General features: G+C 34.4%; 1 long non-coding RNA gene across 2 annotated transcripts; it reads left to right on the top strand.

Annotated features, from left to right (window-relative positions):
* Positions 1-1,677: 1,677 nt before the first annotated feature.
* Positions 1,678-5,091, top strand: LOC113712131 (uncharacterized). Of its 2 annotated transcripts, none has more exons than XR_011822084.1 (3): positions 1,678-2,726; positions 4,202-4,264; positions 4,476-5,091. It is a non-coding gene; the product is annotated as an uncharacterized lncRNA (long non-coding RNA). The 2 variants fall into 2 exon arrangements; XR_003453237.2 differs by lacking the exon at positions 1,678-2,726 and adding an exon at positions 2,744-3,110.
* The last annotated feature ends 19,567 nt before the right edge of the window (positions 5,092-24,658 follow it).

Below are 24,658 nucleotides of genomic sequence, written 5' to 3'. Positions count from 1 at the left end.
CTTAAAAAGAGAAACCCAAAAAAATTGTGTTTTCCCAAAATTTCAACGGTTTGGATCAATGATTCTTTTAAAGTAATTGCATGCCTTGTCTGTAGTTATATACTTAGATATAGGAAATAACCCTACTGGTATGGAAAGGATGTCCACTGACTTTTCTAGTCAAAATGTCTTTCCAATGGAAGGAAAGCAAATCCAACTATCACGACTTTAAACTTTCTTGTTCCTTTATTTTTCTTTTTGTATTATATTTTTAATTTATTCTCCTTTCTTGTAAGTTTCCGTGTAAGGTTCAGGGGACATTTTGACCGGCAAAGGGCTATCTTTTAGGTTCATTCATATAGTTACATCCAAACTCAATACAAATTAGGGTTAATCTATTGGAAACATAAATTACATCACAAAACTAGTTTCGATGGGTGTGAAAGGATGCTTGGGTCTAGAGTGTCTTAGCCTTCCATTTCCTTAATAGGATTTTCGAATCTTGTTCTCTTATTTTCTAGACCAGGAGCATTGTAGAGTTTTTGTCTTACTTTTTTCTAGGATATTTTGCTTAGTCATTTCAAGTCTTTTCTCTAAAAAGTCATAGGGTTTGTTTGGATTGAGCATTATTTCCCTAATTTTATTTACTTACATCAAAATAAGATTACAATACTTGAATGAAGCTGAAGCAAAATAAGTCTCATTACAATTTTCAATACACATTTTTATCTTCCCAATTACCTTTTTATCTCACATACATCACATCACAAAAAGTGTTAGGTTTATTTTTTATTATTTTTTCCTTTCTTTTAGGTTAAAATTAGTGTCTCGATGCATAGCACACACCAAATGGAGACTCCAGTCTTTTATTTTCTCTTTTCCAAATCCCATTCTAGATTAGTAGTAATATTCATGTCACATATTAGGTTTCTATTTTCTTCGGTTCATCCCACTTACCCCTATCCAGTAAGTTCATAGAGGTTGTCATCATGTAATCCCTATCCAGTAACTTCGTGTAGTATGATAATGTGGTAACTCCACTGAGGATACTAAAGAGACCCAACACTTGATTTAATTATGTTTCACAAAGTTAACTCCTTTTCATATCGAGGTTGGATGTTTTAGGTGCATATTTGTGTTTATTTTTTTAAAATGCTTTAAACTATTTCTTAGCTGTTTACATATATTACATGTTTGCCTGCCTTATTTTTATAATTTTTAGTTGGCTTGTTTATGTATATCTTCACATGTGGTAGTTGTTAATCTCTCTATCTCCTGAAAATACAGCATAACATACATGCTTTTGCATAACCGTATTTGTGTGTTCATTCTCACACTCCTGTTAGCACCAATGTTTTTAGAATTGGATTGGAACGGTCGGTTCGACCGATTCAATTGCGAATCACCTAGAGCTCCAGTCCGGTTCATTTAGAAAGCCGAAAATAACAAAATATGGTATGAATTGACAAAAATCCATGAACTTGTAAAAAACCGACTAAATCAGTCAGATTTGGGTTCTTGATTTTTTACTTGTACCCATTTAATTCATCATTTTGTGAGTATTGGGCTGTTGCATTGTATGCTATTGGGCTGCCAGAGCCCAAAATACACGTCAACAGCTTCAATATTTAACTTTGTGGGCCAAAAATAAAAGACCCGAATCAACTAAAAAAGTAACAAAACCCGCAAACCTCGCCAGTTCTTCCATAGCTGTCTCCCTCCATGTTCACTCCTGCATCAGACTACCCACAACATCCAGAAGCATCTCAAAGCCAACGCACTACCATGCTACCTACAATGATCCTCTTCTACCTTTATTTTCTTTTCTTATAAATATCCCTATGTTTTTCTATTTATGTGGTGTTAAAATATTCAAGAATACAGATCTGAAAATTTTTAGCATGAAAGGCTTGTAGGTGATGATAAAGAGATGATGGAAAATGGAAGAGAAGATGTTGATGAAAATTGGTACTTTAGAACTTTGTTCTCTTCCATTTTTTTCTTTTCTTTTTGGAGTGACTATTTTGTTGTTTTAAGCATAAGTTCAAAAAATTTTTGACACGAGATTATTGTTCAATATGTGATATAGATGAATTTTTAAAATTTTTCTAACTCCTCGATTTTTTAGTTATTATACAATGAACTTTTCTCTTTTTTTGAGATGAATAACAGTATCCTTATTTCTTTGAAATCTCCCATTATTTTAAGAATTTCTTTTTGTATTGCATATAGTTTCTCAACATTCTTAATTTTTTATATTTAAAATAATTAATAAATCAGAGAATCGATGAGTCGGTCAGTTCAACCGATTGGATCGAAAAAAAATGGAACTGGATATTCTACCGGTTCTCTAACCAGTCCAAGTTTAAAAAAATTGGTTAGCACTAAAATTGATCTATCAAGACATGTGGCCATTGTGTCCTCCGCTAAATAGGATAGAGTAGGAGTAGGAGTAGGAGTAGGTGTAAAATAGACTATTACCGACTATAAAAAGAAAAAAAAAAGAAGACATGTGGCCGTTGCATTTGTGCGGTGTCTAGGGAATCATTTGAATCACCGATTTGGAACCTTTGGAATTGACAGATATGCAACTCGTGAAGCCCCACTTTGAAGGTTTAGGGACCACAGACTCTTGAATTAGTGAAAGACGTACCTCATAAGCATGTAAACCACCCTAAGTTAGAACCCCATCAAAACTTTGCAAGATGCTAGGCACAAGGGATGGTTCCATGTTCACTCGTACAAAGGTAAAGTTGTCCCAAACTCTCATTAGATTGAGATATACTACTAGAAGTTATGTTGCTCCTACTATCTCCCAGATTGATAGTAAAGCAAATATCTGGATTGCCTAATTCATAGAATTCAAGACTTTCATGAACCTCACGCTTGCTAAGCAATTCTACCTCTTAATTTTAGTTATGCTTCCATTCAGTTCCTCGCCTATAAACAAATAATCTTTTGAGTGTTTAGGGTATCTAATAAAGATACAATTTTTTTACTCAATCCATGAGAAATCCAAACACCAACCCTAATCCACACCGATTAATCTTGAGTTAAACTTGGAAGGAAGCTTTTGGTGGAATCATTTGAGGAAGAAAGTTCTTGTCTTGCAACTTATCTTGGGGTTTGAGGTATTAAGCTAAGAAACTCTCCTACTCTTTCTTATCTTGCAATTTCTTGGATAGATGACTTGAGGAAAATTCCTTGTGTTTTCATGGCAAGTTAGATAGATGATTTGAGGCACATTCTTGTGCTTTTTTGATGAATATTTGTGGTAGATTTTGGTGCTTTAAAGCTTGATGTTGTGGCTGGTGTGTATATCTCATGGAAAGGTTAAATCTTGGTTGGATTTTGTTGCAAATTTTGGTGGAAAATTTTTGTTTTGAAAGTTTCTTGTTGGTCGAAACTTTTGAGTGTTGTTAGCCCTTATTTTTAAAAAATTTTGGTATTTCCCTCCACAAACTTTGTTAGACATTAAACTTTGATTGTGAGTTAGATTTGAACAAAAAATCATGAGTTTAAGTGGGAAGGTTGAGTCAAGTATTGCTGAAAAATTTTCCCGCAAGAGACTCTAGCAGTCTTAGGAAATTTGTTATATCTTGATATAGAAAAATCCAAATTGAGTCTCGTTTATTGCATCTGAAAACTAGACTCATAGCTCTTTTAACCGTGTAAAATTCATGGTTTGGTTTATTGTCTATAAATACCAGCAAAATTTCAAAGTGGGCTGGAAATCCAAGACTGCCCTATTTTTGCACTTAGTTGAGTAGTGAATTGAGGCTGATATTTGACTAATTTATGAGCCAAATTTTATGAAGATATCTTCTAGGGAGTTGCAGATTTTTTACTCTATTTTCTAACGGTGTGAGATTTATGATTTTTCGACCTATGAAACTCAAGTTATGCTTTTTCAAAGAATGTCACCAAATCTGAAAATTTTATCAAACGGATTGAGTGGGACTTGGAAAAACTTAGGAAAACATTTTTTGGATTTTAAACCTTTTTTTGGTGAGATTTTGGATGCTTAAATTGCTCTCCTCACTCTAAGAATACATTTAGATTTTTCCTTGATTTGCACCTTCAAATTTGGCCTTGAACCCTACATGTTTGAGAGGCCATCTTGTATAGGCTTGTGGCTCATACTTGAGTCTAATATGCGAACTTTGTTCACTTAAACTTTGGATGGTTGGACCATAATATCTTTATCTTGGCTGTTCTTAAGGTTTGTTGGTGAGCACGAGCATAACTCGGGAACGAACTTTTGACATTTACTCTACTGATATCGGTGAGTGTTTCTTGCATGTGTATGCTTTAAATGACTATGTGAAATGTTATGAATGTTAAATGCTTTCCAATGATTGCTAAATGGATTTTCGATGGGCGAGTGTGTACTTTATCGCACTTGACCCAAGCAAAAGTGAATTTTCAATGATTGAATGCTATTTGTGCATAAATGTAAGCCTTTGGCTGAATTGGCCCTTGCCCTTCCTTGCCAGTTGACTCGAGCCAGAAGCGGACTTGGTCAGGCGGCTGGTGACCATGGGACAATGTTTGGTATACTCGAATATTACCACAAAGTCTGGTGGAGAACTGGCCAGTGAATTCAATGCAATGAAATCAATGAATGAATGACTTGAACACTGAAGGAGTTTTCACTTGAAAATATTTTCTAATGTCGGAGGGATAAGGAAAATGGTTGGCGAATGAATGAATAAATGACTTGATGAATGGCTCCAAATGAGCACGTATCCTTTCAATGAATGAATGATTGATTTTTGAATGACTGCTTATTACTGTGCCACGTGTGCAAAGTGTTTAATGTAAATGTTTCCATGTTTTGCCTGCATGAATGCTTGTTTGGGAATCTCACTGGATTTTTAACTCATTCTATTAGTTTATTTTCCTTATAGGAATAGAGGTTGAAGCAAGTAAGCGTGAACTAGTGTGTATAAGTTTCTTGTACTTGTACTTTTATGGATTGAATGTATTTGGGATATTTGACAATGTAAAGTTAAGTTTCATTTTTGGCTTGTAAAATGAAGTTGAATTATGGTTGATTTGAGGACCTTCTATGTTAATCTAGAGGCGTGAAAGACTATTTCCAGAATGTAAGTGAATGAGTTCTGACGAGAGTTGAGCAAGTAGTCCGCCAAACCCTTGAGTACGCCCTGGGGAAAGGTAGGATCATCACAAAATGAATTCAATTCTTTCATTTTAACTTAAAACACACCCAAAATTTAACCTAAAACCTAACTAAAAATACGCAAACTACATCCTAATCAAACTCCCTCATACTTGAACTATTGCTTGTTTTCAAGTAATTTAAGAGTTACCAACCATCAGAATAGTTCAAATGTATCCCTTTGAGCTCATGTATCCTTTAAATTCATTTCCTTAATAACAAGGTAAATCACCATTATACAAACATTCATTCCACCACAAATACTTATCATACCAAGTAAATGAGAGATCATTATATCAAAAATTAAGACTTGTTCAACTCATTTCCTCCCTTCAACTCAATTTCACTTTTAAACAACTCATATGGTCAAGTCAAGGCATACAACTTCCATGATCATCTTTATTATTCAAAGAAGGATTTATTCAATACAACAACAAATAGCTTTCTGAAGTAGTGAAGATGTCTTTTGACATGAAGATCGACATTAGTAGATGAAGACCTCCGGTTATTCAACTTCATCACTAACTAGAGTTGCTTTGCATACTCATAATTCAAGAGCTATTTTATTCTAAAGTTGACATTTGTAGGTGAAAACTTTCGATTACTAATATTCAAGAATCATTGGAGTAAATATTTATTTATTTTTTTTTTCTTTTTTCTTTTTTTTTTCTTTTTGTTCTAGCAACTTTTCTCATATAGAATGATCGTAGAAAAAGTAATGCAAATATTGACCATATTCATCACTCAATTTGTGAAATTCAATCCAAATAGGAAACTTGTCAAGCATGCAAATTCAAGGCATAACTATTTCCACTTTACAGGATATACTTTCTTTATCGCAAAAATCCTAGTCATATAATAGCTAATTTCAAATCAAATAGGAAATGAGATGCTTAAGACACATCAATTGTACTTTAAAGGGAGAATTTGACTACTAATAGTCATGGAGCTTCATTGAAAATTGACAAAATTTAAAAAATTTGAACCATTTTTCTCTTAAATAACCACAATTAAGAAAGTAATAAACCTCTCCCCACACTTAAAGTGCACATTGTTCTCAATGTGTGAAAAGGAAAAGCAAGAGTAAAAGAAATACTCCTTCTATAGTGAATTGATCTCTTGCTTGCAACCTTTTATGACTTCATTTTTCTTGAATTACAACTATTCCCTATATAAATGGAAGTCAAAGAGTGCAAAAGTTTCATATAATAACTGTGAGGACTTGCAAATTCATTTATATTTTCTTATAATTTCCTTTATTCTTGAATAAGTTAATTTATAATTTTCTTAATACTAAATTACGTGCCTTAGTAGGTATAACAAATAATAGAGTTGAGAGTTTTACTTTTACTTTTATAGTTGGTGCATGCTAGGGTTTAAGGTGTATAATGGTAGTGTGATCAATTGGTGAGGTGTGTGTACTAAATTTGGTTGATAAGAGCGGGTATTAAATAAGAGGAATGATGTGATTAAAAGTGCTAAGAGTAAGTTAGTGAATCATAAATTAAAACAAAAGTACAAGAGAATTAAGGAAATAGGCTTGAACCAACACACGCAGTTTGTTACCCGTTAAGAACACCACTTGACTAATACTTTCTTTCCCTAATCTTCTTATTTTCCTTTCATTTATCCTCCCTTAATTTAGCTCTAAGGCTGGCCGAAATTCTTGACCAAGAGAGGGAAGGAAAAGAAAAAAAAAGAAGGAAAAAGGGATGCTTGCCAAGTGTTAGCAATCAAGGGCTTGTTTGACCAAAAGCTTTCTTCCATCTTTATCATCCAAGTGAACCGAGTTTTCTTCATTTTCTTCCTACCTTGGCCGACCAAAAGAGAGAGAAAAAGAGAGAAGAAAACCTCCATTTCCATCTTGATTTTTGCCTTGTTTGAGTGAAGATCAACAAGAACCACAAATCTAAACCGAACAAAGTTGCACTAAGGTAGCAAGGAAACTTGTAGTAGAGATTTTTTGGAGAGGACAGCCTTGGTTCTCCACTTTCTTCAAGGGGTTTGAAGGTACTAAGTTGGAAAACTTCCTTTCTCTTTCTTATCTTTCAATTTATGGAGAAGATGACTTGAAATTGGAAGTTTTATGGATTATAACTTAGATTGGTGAAAATTGGTGAAATTTCAGCCTAGGGTTTTATGTTTTTCAGCCATGTTTTATATTGGTCATCCATGATATGATGGTATCTAGCTTGGTTATAGACTTGTGTGAAGATTTGTAGCTTAATTGTGACTTTTTAGCTTTCAAATAGAAATTTCGAGCTTTAGTTCTAAAATTTCAGCTTTATTAGAGAATTTTTCAGCTTTGATATATGGTATTTATATGCTAGACATAAACTTAAATTATATGGTTTTGTGGCCTAGTATAAGAACCGATTTTACCTTATAACTTGTGGTATTGATTTGGGCTGATTTGACATGAAATTTGGCTTGAAAAATAGGAGGAAAAGTTAAGAACAATGGAGGAAGTGCTGTCCGTTTTTCTTCTTATGGGGTAAATGAGTGAAAGTGGAAGTAGGGGTGTGACTTGTGATTGGATTTAGTTTACTTAGGGATGTTTAAGTTGACCTTGTGGATGACTTATAAGCTGAAATTTTGTCAAAAGTGTACATTTCTCAAAGATAAAGTAACGGCCACATTAAACAAGATTTTCTAATTGCATGTATTTTTTAAGTTATAAACTTAAAAGTTGCAATTATTTCTTTACCAAAACCAAAAGAGCGGGCATGTATTTTTTAAGATTTATTAAACATTATGATTACCATTTAAATGAGTTCTATTTACTTGATTTTTCTTTGATATGAATAAGCGAAGGTCATCTATTTTGAAACCCTACTTGATTGCATTTTGCTATTCGACATTTGATCGCAGATTTTGAATCCAGTCAGAGAGCTAGGCTTGAACCCGATTTTGATAAATAGTAATCATTAGTGAGTGTTCTTTGCATGTGTGTACTTTAAATGACTATGTGGAATGTTGTGAATGTTGTTTGAATATAAAATACTTTCCAATGATTGCTAAATGGATTTTTGATAGGCGAATGTGTACTTTATCGCACTTGACCCGAGCAAAAGTGAATTTTCAATGATTGAATGCTACTTGTGCATGAATGCAAGTCTTTTGGTTGAAATGGGCCCTTGCCCTTCTTTGCCAGTTGACTCGAGTCAGAAACGGACTCGGTCGGGCGGCTGGTGACCCTAGTACAATGTTTGGTATACTAGAGTATTACCACAAAATTTGGTGGAGAACTGGCCAGTGAATTCAATGCAATGAAATCAATGAATGAATGACATGAACACTGAAGGAGTTTTCACTTGCAAATGTTTTCCAATGTTGGAGGGATAAGAAAAATGGATGGCGAATGAATGAATGAATGACTTGAATGAATGGCTCCAAGTGAGTACGTATCCTTTCAATGAATGAACGATTGATTCTTGAATGACTGCTTATTACTGTGCCATGTGTGTAAAGTGCTAAATGTAAATGTTTCCGTGTTTTGCCTGCTTGATTGCTTGTTTGGGAACCTTACTGGACTTTTAACTCATTCCGTTAGTTGTTTTCCTTATAGGAGTGGAGGCTGGAGCAAGTAAGCGTGATTTAGGGTGTATAAGTTCCTTGTAGTTGTACTTTTATGGATTGAATGTATTTGGAATATTTGGCAATGTAAAGCTACATTTTCACTTTTGGTTTGTAAATGAAATTGAATTATGATTGATTTGAGAACCTTCTATGTTAATTTAGAGGTGTGAATTACCATTTTTAAGAATGCTAGTGAGTAAGTCTCGGCGAGAGTTAGGCAGGCGCCCCGCTAAACCCTCTGGTTCGTCTTAAGGGGCAGTGGAGTCGTCACAATAACCATTAGTGATAGAAATCTATAATGCAAAAATGGCAAACAAACTAGTTAACATTCAAATGATGTAAAAGGCACAAACTTGGAGTGTGTGGTTAAGAAAGAAAAGGAGAAAGGAGAAACAAAAATTGAAATATATTTTTTTTTAACAAAAAACCTTTCAAGATCCGCAAGGTACCAGGGATTCGTGAGATAGCCTCACGGATCTCTAGGATTTTTTGTTGAAGTGCAAATTTCTACACTTTTTCACTGTTTACTATAATTCCAACTTCTACAAAAACATGAATTTAATCATTTTTTCATGAAGTGTAATGCCTAAAACATGTTTCAAATGATCCAAACATGCAATCTAACACTTCAAAACGAATAAAAAACATCTAAAATGCAAAATGAGGGATTGAGTTCTTCATGTTTCTTATTCCTCGTCAACCTTCCAAAAGCCATTTTTGCATCAATTGTTGAGACCTACAAAATAAATATAACAAATACAACTTGATACATCTAATATACATGAAAACACACTTGCTTAAAAATAATTGATTTGCCCACAAATTGATGGATTGGAGATAATGTAACAACTCGGACAAGTAGTGAAGATGCAAAGTTGCATGGCGCTTATGCAGCTACAAGAAACTCACGAGCAAAGACTTCAACCATAAGATGTACCAATGTACACGAAGCTGATTGTAACTTCACTTTGCTCTTAGATCATCACGAACAATTTCTATAAGCACTCGCATTAGCCCTTTGTCATGACTTGTGGATTCGGCACCTAGTAAATAAATCACATCATAGTACTTGTAGGTATAAAATCACTCAACGACTTACCATAGGCATTCACTAGAAAAGGATCTTCAGAGTGATGTTCAAATAAATAAGTAAAATCCCAAATTTGGTTGTGTAGAGTTACAAATTAATCACAAGTAAATGAAGAGCTGGATCATCTTGCAAGACACTAATATTCACATTTTTCAACATATGCAGCAGCAAAGACTCGAAATCCTCATCATATAAATCACATGAACGAGCACAACTTGAAGTAGGCAAAAGAAACAATTGAAAACTAGATTTATGAAACAGACTTAGGCTTGAAAAATCACAATCCGTTGATGGTAACAAACTCTCAAAATCAGCGGCAACAAGTGAAAAGTGTCCATTTTACCTAATAACTTATGCATATTTTAGCTTATTTATAGTTAATTCTGAACTCTTAAGACAATTTGAGTGACCATTTTGATAATATTTGATATCTTTGAGTAATGTTGAGAAGACTTATGAATTTGTCCTTTTTAGTTGTTAATGTTTATTATATTTTGGTTGGGATGAAAGAGCAAGGACAATACGACGCTATTTACAAAAAGACATCATTGGATTGGATAAGAGTATACATGGCCGAACAGTGAATTTCGAGTCAGATATCAAACCGGATACTCGCTTGAAGGTTTTGCAAGAGAAAAGGTGTGGAGCAGTATACGATGTCGGATTGAAGGAGTGAAGTCAGATAATTGTGTCAGATACTCATCAGAGGATTTTTCGAAGAAGATTGTTAGTGAAATTCGCTGTAGATACCGCATCGTATACTTGAGCGGAAAAAATCTGTAAATTGCTCAATTTGCACAAATTGCCGACAACTTTTCATCTTTCTTTCTTGCAGCATTTATGACATTTTGGTAGCTATATATTGGGTCCAAAACATCAACTCTTGTCAACTTTATGTCGCTCAGTTTTATCTTTTTGACTTTTCAAGACAAAAATGTAGCTTTTTGTGGAAGATTGGAGAAATCTTGAAGATTATAAATAAAGAAGCCTTTAGTCTTAGAGGGAACTTTTGGAAGCCTTTAGTTTCAAGTTAGTTTTAGAGAGGGAGAGAGCTTTGGAGCAACAGAGAAAAACAAAAGGGGTTGTGTCTTGCCCTTTGAGGCAAACTACTGATCATAGGGCAAAAGTTTTTCACCAACATAGAAGTGAAAGTTTATAGCTCTTCAACCCGGATTATCTTTATTCACATACCATTATGTTCAAGCGTAAATAGAGTACTAAGTCATCAATGTTAACATTCATTCATCCCATGGACCAAAGTGAATCATCAAGTTACTTCGTACCCTAAACAATGACTAACTCACATCATGATCAGACGCCAATGTATTCAACATATATCTTTAAACCGTACACCTATACTATCTATATCCTCAACGTCATTCTCCGATTTTCATTTTTCACACAAGTCTAAGATAATATAGGTATAAAAGGGTAAGAATCACGTAATCATAGATGCAATACTAGTCAATCATAATCCAAAGCACAATTATCAGATTTCACCAGATTGATGCATATGATCATAACAGGTACAAGTAAACATATAACAAGTCCAAATATATCATAAATTAAGTAAGTCTGCAGTGATAGCACAATACACATTCAAGACAAGCACCAAATTTCAAATCGAACCACCATCGATAGAAACCCTAACCAGGGATTTACTCGCCCTAGGCCACAACAATTTTCATAATTCCAATCTCTTCAATTTGTTCAGTCTTAGATCTAGCACTCAGATCGTTCATGTCCTAACCTTCGCCATTACACTTTATTAAACTTTAGTCTCTCCATTTTATCTCTTAGTTGTCTTTCCCATTAGTCAATGCTGTTATGAAACTTTTAGAACTATCCAAGAAACCATTAGTACACTCTTGCTCCTCGATCACACTACTTCAGACTCTCGGATGCGATCACTCTACATCTTCAAAGTTTTCTTAGTTCTTACACTTGAAGATAGGTTCTCTCCTTGAAAATCAAGAATTTCATATTCAAATCTCGGATAAACTTTTTGAAAACGTAAGAAGAGCAATCAAAGTAACAAAACTCATCAAATCCAGGATTTACATTACCAGAGCCCAAGTTCACAATTCTTCCAAAAACTCAAGAATTTCTTGTTCAAAGCATAGGCAAATTCAGGTGCAAGAATATATCAGTATGCAATCAAGAATTGGAAGACTAGGTTAGAAAACTTTAACCTCTTTCTCGGGTCCAGCATATATAAAAATCCAACAAAACTCACCAATTGCTCACCAATTTCTAGTTTTAAAAATTAAGTGAAATTCACATACTTGTCAAGATTGGTATGTTATAAAGTATTTGGAGCACATAGGTGTTATTTTCAATCATCGTTTGAAAATAATACTAGTACATCTTAGTTTTTTTTTTTAAATTTCAAAGCGAAAATTTTTCAGTAGGTAAATAGGTGGAAAATACATTTTATTCATTTGAAACTCTTTTGTTTTGGTTCAAAACCATCATATGTGAAATTAACTAGCAAATCTCGGTTTCTTATCTCCTATAGCTAATACCAATATTTGCACCGATTCCTTCCATTCCTACAAGTACAAAAATAATTCGAATCTCATTCAATCTTTCACTACTAATCTCTCACATAATGTTTCCTTTCGATATAACACCACATAATTTCTTAGTTTTGTTTCCACCAATCCCATATAAGAAACTCTCAAGTAACAATTCTCTTTAACAACTAGGATACAGTAGGTTCTCCAATTCATGTAGTATTCAAGTTAATCCCACAATCCAGCATCCTAAACTTCAAGATTAGGATACACTACAAAGATCTGAAACCTATAACTCTGATACTAACTGTGACGACCCCACTTCTTCCAAAGGCGTACCCTAAGATATCAGTGGGCCGCCTGCCCAACTCTTGCCAGGACTCGATAACAAACAGCAAAATCAAACCCAATATCCAACCTTACTACAAAATACATTAAATACAACTAATACATATAGTTGTCTGCCAATGCAACTTGAAATACAAAAGAAAGAGTTTAAACTTACAATTTTCATTCAAAACAAAATAGCCCCCTAATCACTTAATCTAGCTAAAATAAAAGCTAAGTGCTAAATCTCCAAGTCATGAACCAACCCTGCTAAGGAAAACAAAAATAAAGGCATGAGCTTGCGCCCAATGAGGTCTAAGAAGGACATGCAATTTAAGAAAACAATTAATCACATATTTAAGCCAACAAGAAATATAAACGAGGGATTTCATATAAGCAAATCGTTAAAGTCAATATAACAATCATGAAGAATACTGAGCACTGGAAAACACTTGATCAATTAGTAATTCAAATAGTTGACACTCCGTCAACTTTCGTGTACATGTAGAATCACCGCTTCATGCCACTCCGTCCACCTTTCACCTCCTACCGGGCCCACACGCCAATAAAATTTCAAAAATTGGTATTATTCAAATATATCCAGGACAGGATAGATCCAACACGTATATATTGCCCAAGGTTTGCTAATCGAGTTGACCAAACCCTTGCCAGCTCAATTTCGAATAACTAGCCATTGGGTTTTGGGACTCCCGCATATTAATAATATCATATCAAGTTCACGTATAGTAATGACAATTCAGTAGGGTCGAGTGCGATAAAGTACACACTCGCCCGTTAATGACAAGTTTAAAAGAATGACGGTTCATAGTCATATCATTCTCAAGCTCAATAACATATCAAGCATTTATATAGTGCTATCATGCACTTAGAACACTCACCAAATAGCACTTAAGCATCCATAGAAGAATTGCCTGCACGTTCAGTTTGCAACCTTGACAGATAAATGAAACATAGAAGTGAGCTTTAAGTGTTCACCAAATCAATTCACTTAAGCACGAAAACTTTGCTTTGAAATTAGTCGACTTTAGTCTCCTAGACACTTCAATTCATTCAAGATTTCAAATCGACAATTCAAGTAAAAGAATACAACTTTCCAATCGGACAAAAGCATTTCGTTTAGTTTGAACAAGGCTTTCCACTCCTACAGTTTTCTGGCAAGCAATTCATAGAAAAAGTCCAATTTTCAAATACTTACATTCGTAACTTTTGTCCCAAAATCATCTTATAAACAAGGATCATAGTTTAATAATGTTTCTTGAACTAAACCGACCAAAACTCCATTAAAACAATGATCCAAAGTCTAATCAATTTATAAAATTGTCAACCACTAAACTTTTGGAGGAAATCTCACTCTTTCCCTTTTTAAACTTCAAAATTTGGATCCAAAATCATTATACATACCAAGATCAAGTTCCAATAGAACCTTTCGAGCAAAAATCCTTCTAAAACATATGTTTTCAAGCTCAATTCAAAAGGAAAATCCTCGTACATTAACGGGCATTTTACATACGTGCAAGCTAAAAAATACCGAATTACACCCGTTCACTGCAAGTATACAGATCAACTAGTAGTTTAGGGTATATATCGGGTCGATCCCACAGGGAAGAGTGAACAATTACCGGTATTACTAAAGTTTCTTTATTATTTAGACTATCAATTAATGATAAGAAATTTAACCTACTGCACTTATACAAGAAATTAACAAATAAAAACTCCTTAGGTTGTGGTATCCCTAACTACTCATGCAAGTGCTATATTTGGATCATTAATTACTACATCTAGGCTAGTTATGGTGTAATTTCCTTATGCATTTGAATCCTACTTTCGTAGTGAATCAATTATACTTATAACTAATCCATACCTATTCTCATGGTTATGAAATTAGCTACAAGTTCATTTCTTCAGTGAAATTACATGAAATGAATCACTAAAAACCACATAGGTGCACCTCTACTTTCGTGAGTGTACTCCCTATGTTTAGCACTTCTTGAACTAATGTTAAATCTCAATTTTCATTGCAGAAATAACACCTTAGATAATCACAATTAATGGTACCAGATTAATCATGATTTAAAGAGTCAAAGTGATAAATAACTTGCTCAAATCATAGCAGTTAAATAGCCAAATGATAAACACTAACAATCATAGAAAGTTCAACCAAACCCAAGGCATAAACTTTAGAAACACATAATAGACATAAATTCCAGAACTTGCATATTAACTATATTTAAGAATCCAATACAAAAGATAAAGAGTTGGAGAAGAGATAACCCATGTCACTTGAGCTTCAACTTCTCTTTCTTCATCTCCATTTTCATCCTAATCTAGCCATTATACAAGAATGGATGAACTACACTTACTACACTATCCTACACTAAGGAAATGGAAGAACTACATTTCTGCACTCTTCAAGCTTCTCCCGTATGATAATGAATGTCCTCAAATGTCTCTGCATATAAGCTGATGAAAAGTCCTTCCCTTACCAGTCAAAAATTTCTGCTATGATTCTCCAAATCTGAATTTGTTAAGGGAGTAAAAAATAATGGCTTTTGACTTGGAACCTTGGCTATATCTCTTCCTTATGTCTTCTGAAGCATGTGCAGCTTACGTTTTCTCTCCAACTCTAGCTGGAAAGTAGTGTGAAGATGAGAAAAATGGCTGAGCAAATACCAGAAATTCGGCTGCCATACACGTTTTTACTTTTGACCTCACTTCAACTGCATTTTTCTCCATGATGAAGGCCGAACTGGCTTTTGTGCAAAACACAAAAGTTGTAGCCCTTTGAATTAGAGATCCAATGCTTCAAGAATCATCTAATTTGGAGATCGGTGGACGGAGATATGGTCAAAATACCATAGACTGGTCAATTCTGGGCTTCAGCTTTCGACCATCCAGATAAGTTTCTGTGTTTCGACCTTTTGACCAAGAAAACGGCTGAATTGGATTTTGATGTCTTCATACCAAATGTAGATATATCTCTTAGCTTCAAAATGGTACCAAGATCACCTTGATCCGATCATTGTAGCTCCTGATATAGTCAAAATACGAAAATGTGTCTGAGTTGTCAAAGCTGACTTTTCTTGATTTTTGTCCTCAAATTGCATTTCTTCCTTTTACACTTCATATTTTATTTTCCCCACTTTAATCCATCTTCAATCATCCAAATATCTTCTCAATGCACTTCATTTGATGATTGAATCATTAAACCTACAAAATATGAAGTTTTTACCATAAAAATCCATAAAATGCAATGTTTAGCCACTTTAACATAAAATGTAGATTTTTACCAAAACCTTAGTTATTTTAGTTATTAAACTAAATAATCAAACCAAAATTAACTAATAAAACACACTAAAAAATACGTAAAATATATTCTTGTCATACATGTTAGGTCAATGGTTCAGGTATAATATGGAGTGAAAAATGTTAAATTGAACTAAGAAAAGTGAAGGAAAGAGTGCAAAGGAGGAGAATCAAAGTGACAGCTTTGATACCTTTCAGCATTTTGATCATAACTGGAGATACACTTATCGGATTGAGATAAATTTCATAGCGTTTCGAAATTCAGGCATAGATCTACATTTCTTATGGAGACATCGAAATTCAATTCATGCAGTTTCGTGGTCAAAAATAGCAATCACAAAGGCACAAAAAAACTGTCGCGTCATATCAGGGCATTTGAGCAGTCTCGGAAAAACGGCTATAATTCAATGTAGAAATATCAAAATCAAATGCCGTTGGTTGCGTTTGAAACTAGACTTAAAGGGCTTCCAAAATCGAATCTGACAAGGTGACTGAAAATGCTCTCTGAGTTTCAGTTCATTTTGCAAACTTTCCAACAAGAAAACAAGGAAGAAATTCATAGTTTTGGTTCAAATTCAACATACAAGTAAAGAGTTATGTTTTAACCAGTTTCTTGAACAAAAACTTGCCCAAAATTATTAAGAAAAAGTGGAAATCAAGGTTGGAATATCTTCCCCTGTTTTGGACAGCAAAAGTAGAATTTTTTCACAAGAATTTTCCAAACATTTCTCCATCAAATCTTCCCAATTTTCTCATAACAAATCCATGAACATACTTAACAATATATAGCCAAGATTGTTAGCAAAAAAAACCATGAAAATTTGCACATAAACAATCCTTAACAAAAGATCAAACACTTGGCGGACATAGAGATTTCTTCCATTTCACCAACAAATCACTAGAAATATAACTCAAATTCTCAAGGATTTCATCAATCATTAACCCTTAGATATCAAGAAACAATAATCCACAAATTCTTGGCCAAAATTTTCAAGATTCAAACATACAAGAGACTATCAGGATTCTAGTACCAAAACTTCCATAAAATTTTAAATCCACCACGGATCTTCCAAGATTTAACCGAAATCCAATTGAAATGTAAAAGAATGAAGTAGATTAGCCACTTTCATTTTCAAAACTTCAAACCCTAGCAAGATCTACCCAAGAAGTTGGCAAGATCAACCCCTAGGAGTTTCTTTCTCCCAAAATCTTCCAAAGGTGCAAGTAGGTTGGTGGAAGAAAGCATGGATCTTCAAAATTTTTCAAAAAAAAGTGAAGTCTCACACTCTTTCTTCCTCTCTCTATTTTCGGCCAGCTAAGGAGAAGAAATGAAGGCTTTGGGTTGCTTTTGGAACTAATATACAAGCCACAAGAAGGTTTCTCCAAGTCAACTTTGAATAGTGTCCCAAATAGTGTCCTCCACTTAAACTTTCTTACTAACAACCCTTAGTTTTTCTAACTTTCTTTTAACTCCCAAAATCTTTCTTAAATTCACGAATATCTAAACTTACATTTTTCTAGGGTTTTGGCCAAATTCACTAATAAGTCACGAAATTAACAATTTCAAGAAATTAAACGCTCGAAAGTTAAAATATACAAGTAAGCGAAACTCATTTAACAATTCACAAGTAAATCAGTAAATGAATATAAACTTTATAAAAATATAATTTAAATAAAAATGCAAATAGTTCGAAGGAAGTAAGCTTTAGTTCAAAACATGAAGTGTCTTGTACATTTTAAAACTACAAAGGATTTTTCTTTATATTAGGTTTACTACAAAGGATTTTTTTGTTATTTACCCAAGTACTAATTAAGAAAGTCCTAATTTTAAGACCCCGAAATCCCTTTTCACTCCTATTGGCGGCCGAAATTCTAATTGTAAATTCATTGTGAGAGAGCTTAGTGGGCTGTAATCTCTAAGTCAAGTAAACTCTTCATTTTCCTATGTTGTTAAATCACCTCAACGGAAGTTGAATGAATTCTTCGCTATCTTCTTTCACTTCTGTTTCTTTGAGATTGAGTATTATTTTTCCATTCGGATAGCTGTTGAAAATTCATAATAGATGTTTTCACAAGAAAGATAGACAAAACCGAAATTCATGCTCGGAATTCCAATTGTGGATTCATCGTGAGGGAGTTTAGTGGGCTGTAATCTCTAAGTCAGGTAAACTTTTCACTTTCCCATGCTGTTAAATCACCTTATACGTGCATATGAGGCAAGCTAAGGCATCATTGTCGATGTCTTGTTCGGGTGGGGGAGGATGACACGGATCACACCCAACCTGCATACAACTGTGCCTAGTCGCGCTCGACCGCCAAGTTCAGCAGCACTACATAAGGTGGTCCTAACACAAAAATTGGGATCGTTAGTAGTCCCACACCTTATTCCCCCAACCAAGTGTCAAACCTTGTGGGCTTGACTAAAGTATGGAGGTTGTACCACAAGTTGTTAAAATTGTGTAGAAAATGCTAGAAGCTTTTGGAACGTTCTGGGCTATCCAAAAGTTATGTGAAATGGTCTAGAACCTTGTAAATAAGATAAGACTCGTGTAGAAATCTTTAGGGTCCAAGTGTACATACAAGTTGTGTAGAGATTTCTAGAGACATATTTAGATGTACATTGTGTAGATAACTCTAGAGTTGTGTAGCGTTCTTGGCTTACCTATAATAGGCTAAGTCCTTGCCATTTGTAGTAACTTTTGTACAAGCACTTGAGTGTAATATAAGCTTTTCTTTACCAACCATACTTTTATATTTGCCTACTACTCTTACGCTTCTGCATATCTTTCACATACTTTGAGTTTAGATTGAACTAACTAACCGTTCATAGGTTAAGTCTTGAACGTTGCTAGTGCCGCACGGTGTGTTGGCTTGTAGGAAAACAAGTGACCCGTGACATGATGTGATTTAACAGCATGAGAAAGTGAATAGTTTACCTGACTTAGAGATTACAGCCCAGTAAGCTCCCCCACGATGAATCCATAATTGGAATTCCGGGAATGGGTTCGCTGAATTTGGGTTTTGTCTATCCTTCTTGTGAAAACATCTGTTATGGGTTTTCAACAGCTATCCGGATGGGAAAACAACACCCGATCCCAGAAAAACAGAAGTGAAAAAAGACAACAAAGAATTCATTCAACTTCCAATGCCCACGCCGTGCCGAGGTGCTCGAATTGACATTTGATCAGAAAATTCAGCATAGAAATAAATGCAAAAAGGTATAACAAGTAAAATCGTATTTAGTAAAATTTTTCAATCAAGAAATTAACTTGAATAATGTCCTTGATGCAGGAGAAGGAAGCAGCTGCGAGGAAGGAAGCTGAGAGAAAGGCTGTAAAAGAGGCTCAATGGCAACAATAGACCCAGGCCCAGGCCCAGGCCATAGCCAAATAATAGTAGTAACAAACAATTATGAAACCTATGTCCTTAGTTCAATGTTAAGCCTGTTCTAGTTCAATGTTAAACCTGTTCTATTTTGCTTCCATGGAATATTATGCTAGGAGACATATTTTCCAGCATTGCCTTATGCCAAGGGGCCTAAACAATGTCTGCTTGTTAAGCAAACGACATCAGCTAGTTAATTACTATTACTTATGCCAATATTATTGCTACTATTTATACTATTACTGTTTAGTTTCAGCATTGCCTTATTGCTACTTACGTCTCCACCAATATCTGATCATTCTACATGTTTAGTTACAATTCACGATTCCTCTAATATAGGACCCAAACCTTTTAAGTTTCATTTTGGATTAAACATCAATTTTTTTTAACTTCGCAAGAAGGATGAAGACATACTAAAGCAGGCAATCATATGAGGGTCTTGTGTTTAAATTTTAAGCATGTGAAACAGCTGCTTAAGTTGAAGCATGTGAATTTGCCTACCCAGGACTACATGTCTTCAAGATCAGTTGAGTAGCATTAAGCAATCTTTATAACTTGATCATGTTAATGTGACTTTACAAAAGGGAGAGAAGCAATTATTATCTCAATATGCTATGACTTTACAGTCAATTACTGTTATGAAGAATGTTCTAGATGAATTTTCTATTTTGCCTGGGTTGAAGCCTAATTTGTAGAAGAGTGAAATCTTTGTGTTGGGGATTCAGATCAAAATATTGAGGTTTTATGTTTAACTTTTGGAATGAGAAGACGGAGGTTACCTATCAAAATTTTAGGTGCTCCATTGATCCATTCCAAGCTCTCTCTCTCTCCCAAACTATAGAGTGATGAGTGATAAAATGCAGTCTAGCTAGAATCAAACATTGGTCTTCTAAGCAATTACCCTATGAAGATTACTTATAATCAAAACCAAACTTATGAGTCTCCAATTAATCTGGAGTAGCATATTTCTCCTTCCTAAATCTTTTATAAACAATATTGAAAGCTTGCTTGCTGCTTTTCTTTGGACAGGAGATAGTAAACACTATGGAGCAAAAGTGGCATGTAATGATCTACGTAAGCCTTTAACCGAAGGGTGGTCTTGGCTTAGTACGGCTACAGGTTTGGAATAAGGCTCTATTATTCAAACATGTTTGGACTATTTGCTAGAAAAAAAGAATCATTGTTGTTTTTGTGAGTACATATTGTGAAGTTAAAAAATAAAAGTTTTTGGTCTATACCTATATTGAATTCTAGCTATTGGTTTTGGCGAAAATAGATACAGTTAGGACTCGTAGCTAGGCAGCAAATTGATGCAGCTGGTGGGAATGGCTTTGTTCCTTTATTGGAACATTTCTCTACTGATATGTTAGATTTTTTTGGGCGTGATAATCAAGCCAAAATGGCCTCTATTATTAGAAATAGAGAATAGAAGTGGCCTGAAGGCAGGAGGAAGAATGCAGCCATTTTGGAATTGATGCAAACAATGTTTGATCAACTACTAGCTCTTGCACATGAACAGGATCATTTTTATTGGAAAGCTCTTCTTTTGGGTATGTTTCTGTTAAGTCAGCTGGGGAATTACTTCTAGATCATGGGGAGGATGTTTCCTAGAAATATCTAGTCTGGTTTAATAAGTTGATTCCTTGATTTTCTATGATTGTATAGGTCGTTTGGCTACTAAAGACAAGTTATTCAAAGGGGGTTTGGCCACAGGTCAATGATGCAGCCTTTGTGTGAGAGACAGATAATCTATCAGTCATTTGTTTTTCAGCAGTCCCAATGCTTTTTATGTTTGGACATCTTTACAAATGTGTTGCAGGTTATAAAGGATACGTTATTCTTGAGAGGAAGCAATCAAATGACTGGTGAAAATTTGTGAATGTAATAGCTTTCTTCATACTTTGTGTAGGATCATATTTGCTATCATAGTTTATGTTATTTGGAAGGAAAGGAATCAGAGAGTCTTCAACATGAAAGGCATTTCTGCTGCACTTCTAGTAACTCACGTGAGCATTGAGATAAAGAGAATTGTTACAAGAAAGGCATTTCTACCACACTTCTAGTAAATCAAGTGGATATTGAGATAAAGAGAATTGTTGGAGGATGGAGAAACATACCAAGCACAAAGCAAAATCGGGAAATTAGTTTAGAATGGGGTTTTCTCCAAGAAATCTTTGTAAACTCTAGATACTTATGATTGGTTTTTTATTATTACCATTATTCTTGAACTTGGCTATCTCACCGAATGGTAGTCATCAGAATGATGTCATATCCAACAAAGCAACTCTCATGTAAAATAATAATAATAATAAAAAACTAAGATTCACCATTACTTCATGTATAGATCCATTTGGCAAAATTAAATTGTTGCTCACTTTTTTGTGTGCCCAACAAGTAATTCATGGAAGACCATTCTATTTTAAACATAAAAATATTGTGGCAATAGTAATATTGAGATCTAGAGTTGAAAAATCTCCAACTTACATCTATTTCCACATGATCAAGACAATGAATGAATTCCCTGATCACTGTGTCGAACCCCAGCATAAACCTCATATGTCAATACAAGGAGACACATCATCTGATTTAAATTATACCTGAGCATGAACAAAGCTCGTGCTAGAAAAAAAGTTGATGTTAGATTTTCTTTTAACCTACTATTTGTATTAATATCCCTCTTGGACTATACTTGTGAATGACAACCTAAGAAGAGGTTACCAACAACTTAATATGTGCCAAAAGTATTGTTCAAATTTGCATGCAGTGGCTCTAAATGCCAAACTAAAATGAATAGCTAGCAAGAAACCGTAGCAGCAAGACTTTCTTTTGTTCTTAACTGAAGGTAACAGATGTTGCATGATAGGAATAAAATTTTCAGGCCAAGCTTTACATGCAAACGAGAGCAAGATTTTGAAAAAAAGAAAAGTTACTTAACATAAATATGGGTCAGATGCCTCATGTCCAATTGAGAAGAAAAAAGTTCACCATGAACTTCAATAATTTGATGACACAAGTACCAAGGGACAATGTAAAAGGAAGACAATGCAACACTAGACATACTAATTATTCATTTCATTAGCCAACAATCTCTCTCTCAATCTAGTAATAGTTCTCTTAGTCTTGCTCCATATTAGGTCACAACTACATGTCACACAAATTCAAACTACTGTTGCAGAGATGAATGCATATTTCACACAAGAATTTTGTGTGCAAAAAGTAATGAACCAAGTAAGCAAATACACATAAGATCCCATGAGAATATAATATTTGATGAACCAAGAAGAAATGTTCCTATTGCTGATGTAGTAGTGATACAAGTCAAGGTATGCCATCGGACGAGGTTCAAATTCCACTAAGACCGATTACGCGAGCTCGAACTAAGAAGTTACGAGAGGCACTTCAACGGCTAGTTCGTGATATTCAAAGTCAAGAAGTTGTTCCAAAAACCATTGAAGCGCTTGAGCAAGATGAATTGAAATTTGTTCACATTATTCAAGTGAAGGAAGAGGTTGATGGCTCAATTTTTGGTTCATTCGGTTTCATCTCAGCAAAGTTGTTATAAGGCGCAGACATACTTTATAAGGACAAGTCTTCTGCCATCTGATTAATTCATCTCAACGAAGTCATTATAAGGCCTGGACACGCTTTATAAGCACAAGTTTTCTGCCCATCTATTTCATTCAGTCTTTACATGTTGATGTTTTCATTCGATTAGTTGTGTCATTTACAACATTTTCTAGTAGCAATATAGTCACTTTATTTAGTGTAAGAATCGGCTATTCAAGAGCTTGTAAAAGTCGATTTTAAGAGTCATAATTAGAAAACTTTGTCATATTTTAGTATTTCCAAGTCACGTTAGGGTTACCGTTTGTAAGGCTATAAATAAAGCCTTTTTTAAGTGATGTCGGGAGACACGTTCAATAATAAGACAGATTGTAAGAGTTATTCTCTTGGCTTTATCAAAGGCTTCTTGAGCATCTTAAAGCTACCTTTAAGTGTTCACAACTTATCAATCAAAGATCGCATTTGATTGTAGCATCCACTACCTTCATATCAAAGTTCATTAATCACGTGATAACGGGTTGAGGTCTTCCGCTTCCAAACTTTGATACCAATTCTAGATCCTTGGACTTGTTTCTTACGGGTTTCGTCACAACGTTGGCGACGTTCGTATCAGTTGGCATCAGAGCTGGTTGAAGGTATCGAGTTATATCCTTGTTTTGTGTCAATTTTTTGTCTCTTGTTTACATTGTTCTATGATTTTCCATTTCTATTTAGAGTCCACAAAAAAAAGGTTACTGTTCACCAATTACTATTCACCATCACTGTTCACGTACTGTTCATCCGAACAAAAAATCTATTTGTGTGTTATCTTTTTGTGTTTTGTGTCTAGTTCAAATAAAAAAAATCCAGATTATAGTTCGTGTTGTTCCTTCACTAAGGTTTCCGTTTGCTTCTTTGTCGTCTCTTGTGTTTTATTGTTAATTTGCTGCCCAAATCTATTGGTATTAATTGTCATTGTTTCTTTGTGTTTCTGGAATCTAGAGTGTCAATTTGTGGCCTTAATCTCGTGATCTAGCTTCCAAAAAAAAATTCTGGTTGAGTTCTTGTGTAACCTTCTTCTGCAACTTTGTGTTAGTTTGACTTATATGGCTAAACATACCTTATTTCTTGAAATTCTTGGATCAAATTACAGTTCTTTCTTCAAATTCCAGATTGTATTAACACCAATCTTGAAGATCTTAAAGACCAAAATTTGGTTCTTGAAAACGTGGAAAACCATTGTTGGAAAATTTGAAAACTTTGGACTTGTTTGGGAAAATCTTACGCTGTTGGGGGAAGATCTTGGAAATCTTGTTTTGATCTTGAATCCGTGGGGTTTATAGCCAATAAATCTTGAATTCTTGCTGTAAAATTCGGACCTTCTTGGAATTCTTGAGTCACATCTTTAACGGGTTAAGCAATCAAGTGCAAAACACTAATTGTTCTTCCTTGAATCCGAAAAGTTCTTGGCTGTTCTGGTATAAAAAAAAGAAAGAAAAAAAAGGCAAATCAGCCACAAATTTGGTCTTTTAAGTACTCAAAAAATAAGTGCTGATTGTGTTTTGGCAACTCAATAAGTTGGCAGAAGTAAAGAAACTAAAACAGCCACACTAAAGCTTTCCTAATCCAATTTGGATTCTAGTTCTAGCCTGCAATTTTGTTTCTTATGGGACTAAAGCTATTTGGAAATTGCCAATTGAGAGGGTAAACATTGTTCCAATTGGGAAAAGAGGG

The sequence above is a fragment of the Coffea arabica genome, chromosome 10e (assembly GCF_036785885.1).
Source record: "Coffea arabica cultivar ET-39 chromosome 10e, Coffea Arabica ET-39 HiFi, whole genome shotgun sequence".
In the NCBI taxonomy this organism is placed as follows: Eukaryota; Viridiplantae; Streptophyta; class Magnoliopsida; order Gentianales; family Rubiaceae; genus Coffea; species Coffea arabica.
Note: the sequence above shows the minus strand (reverse complement) of the source record. Positions and strands in the feature narration are given on the sequence as shown.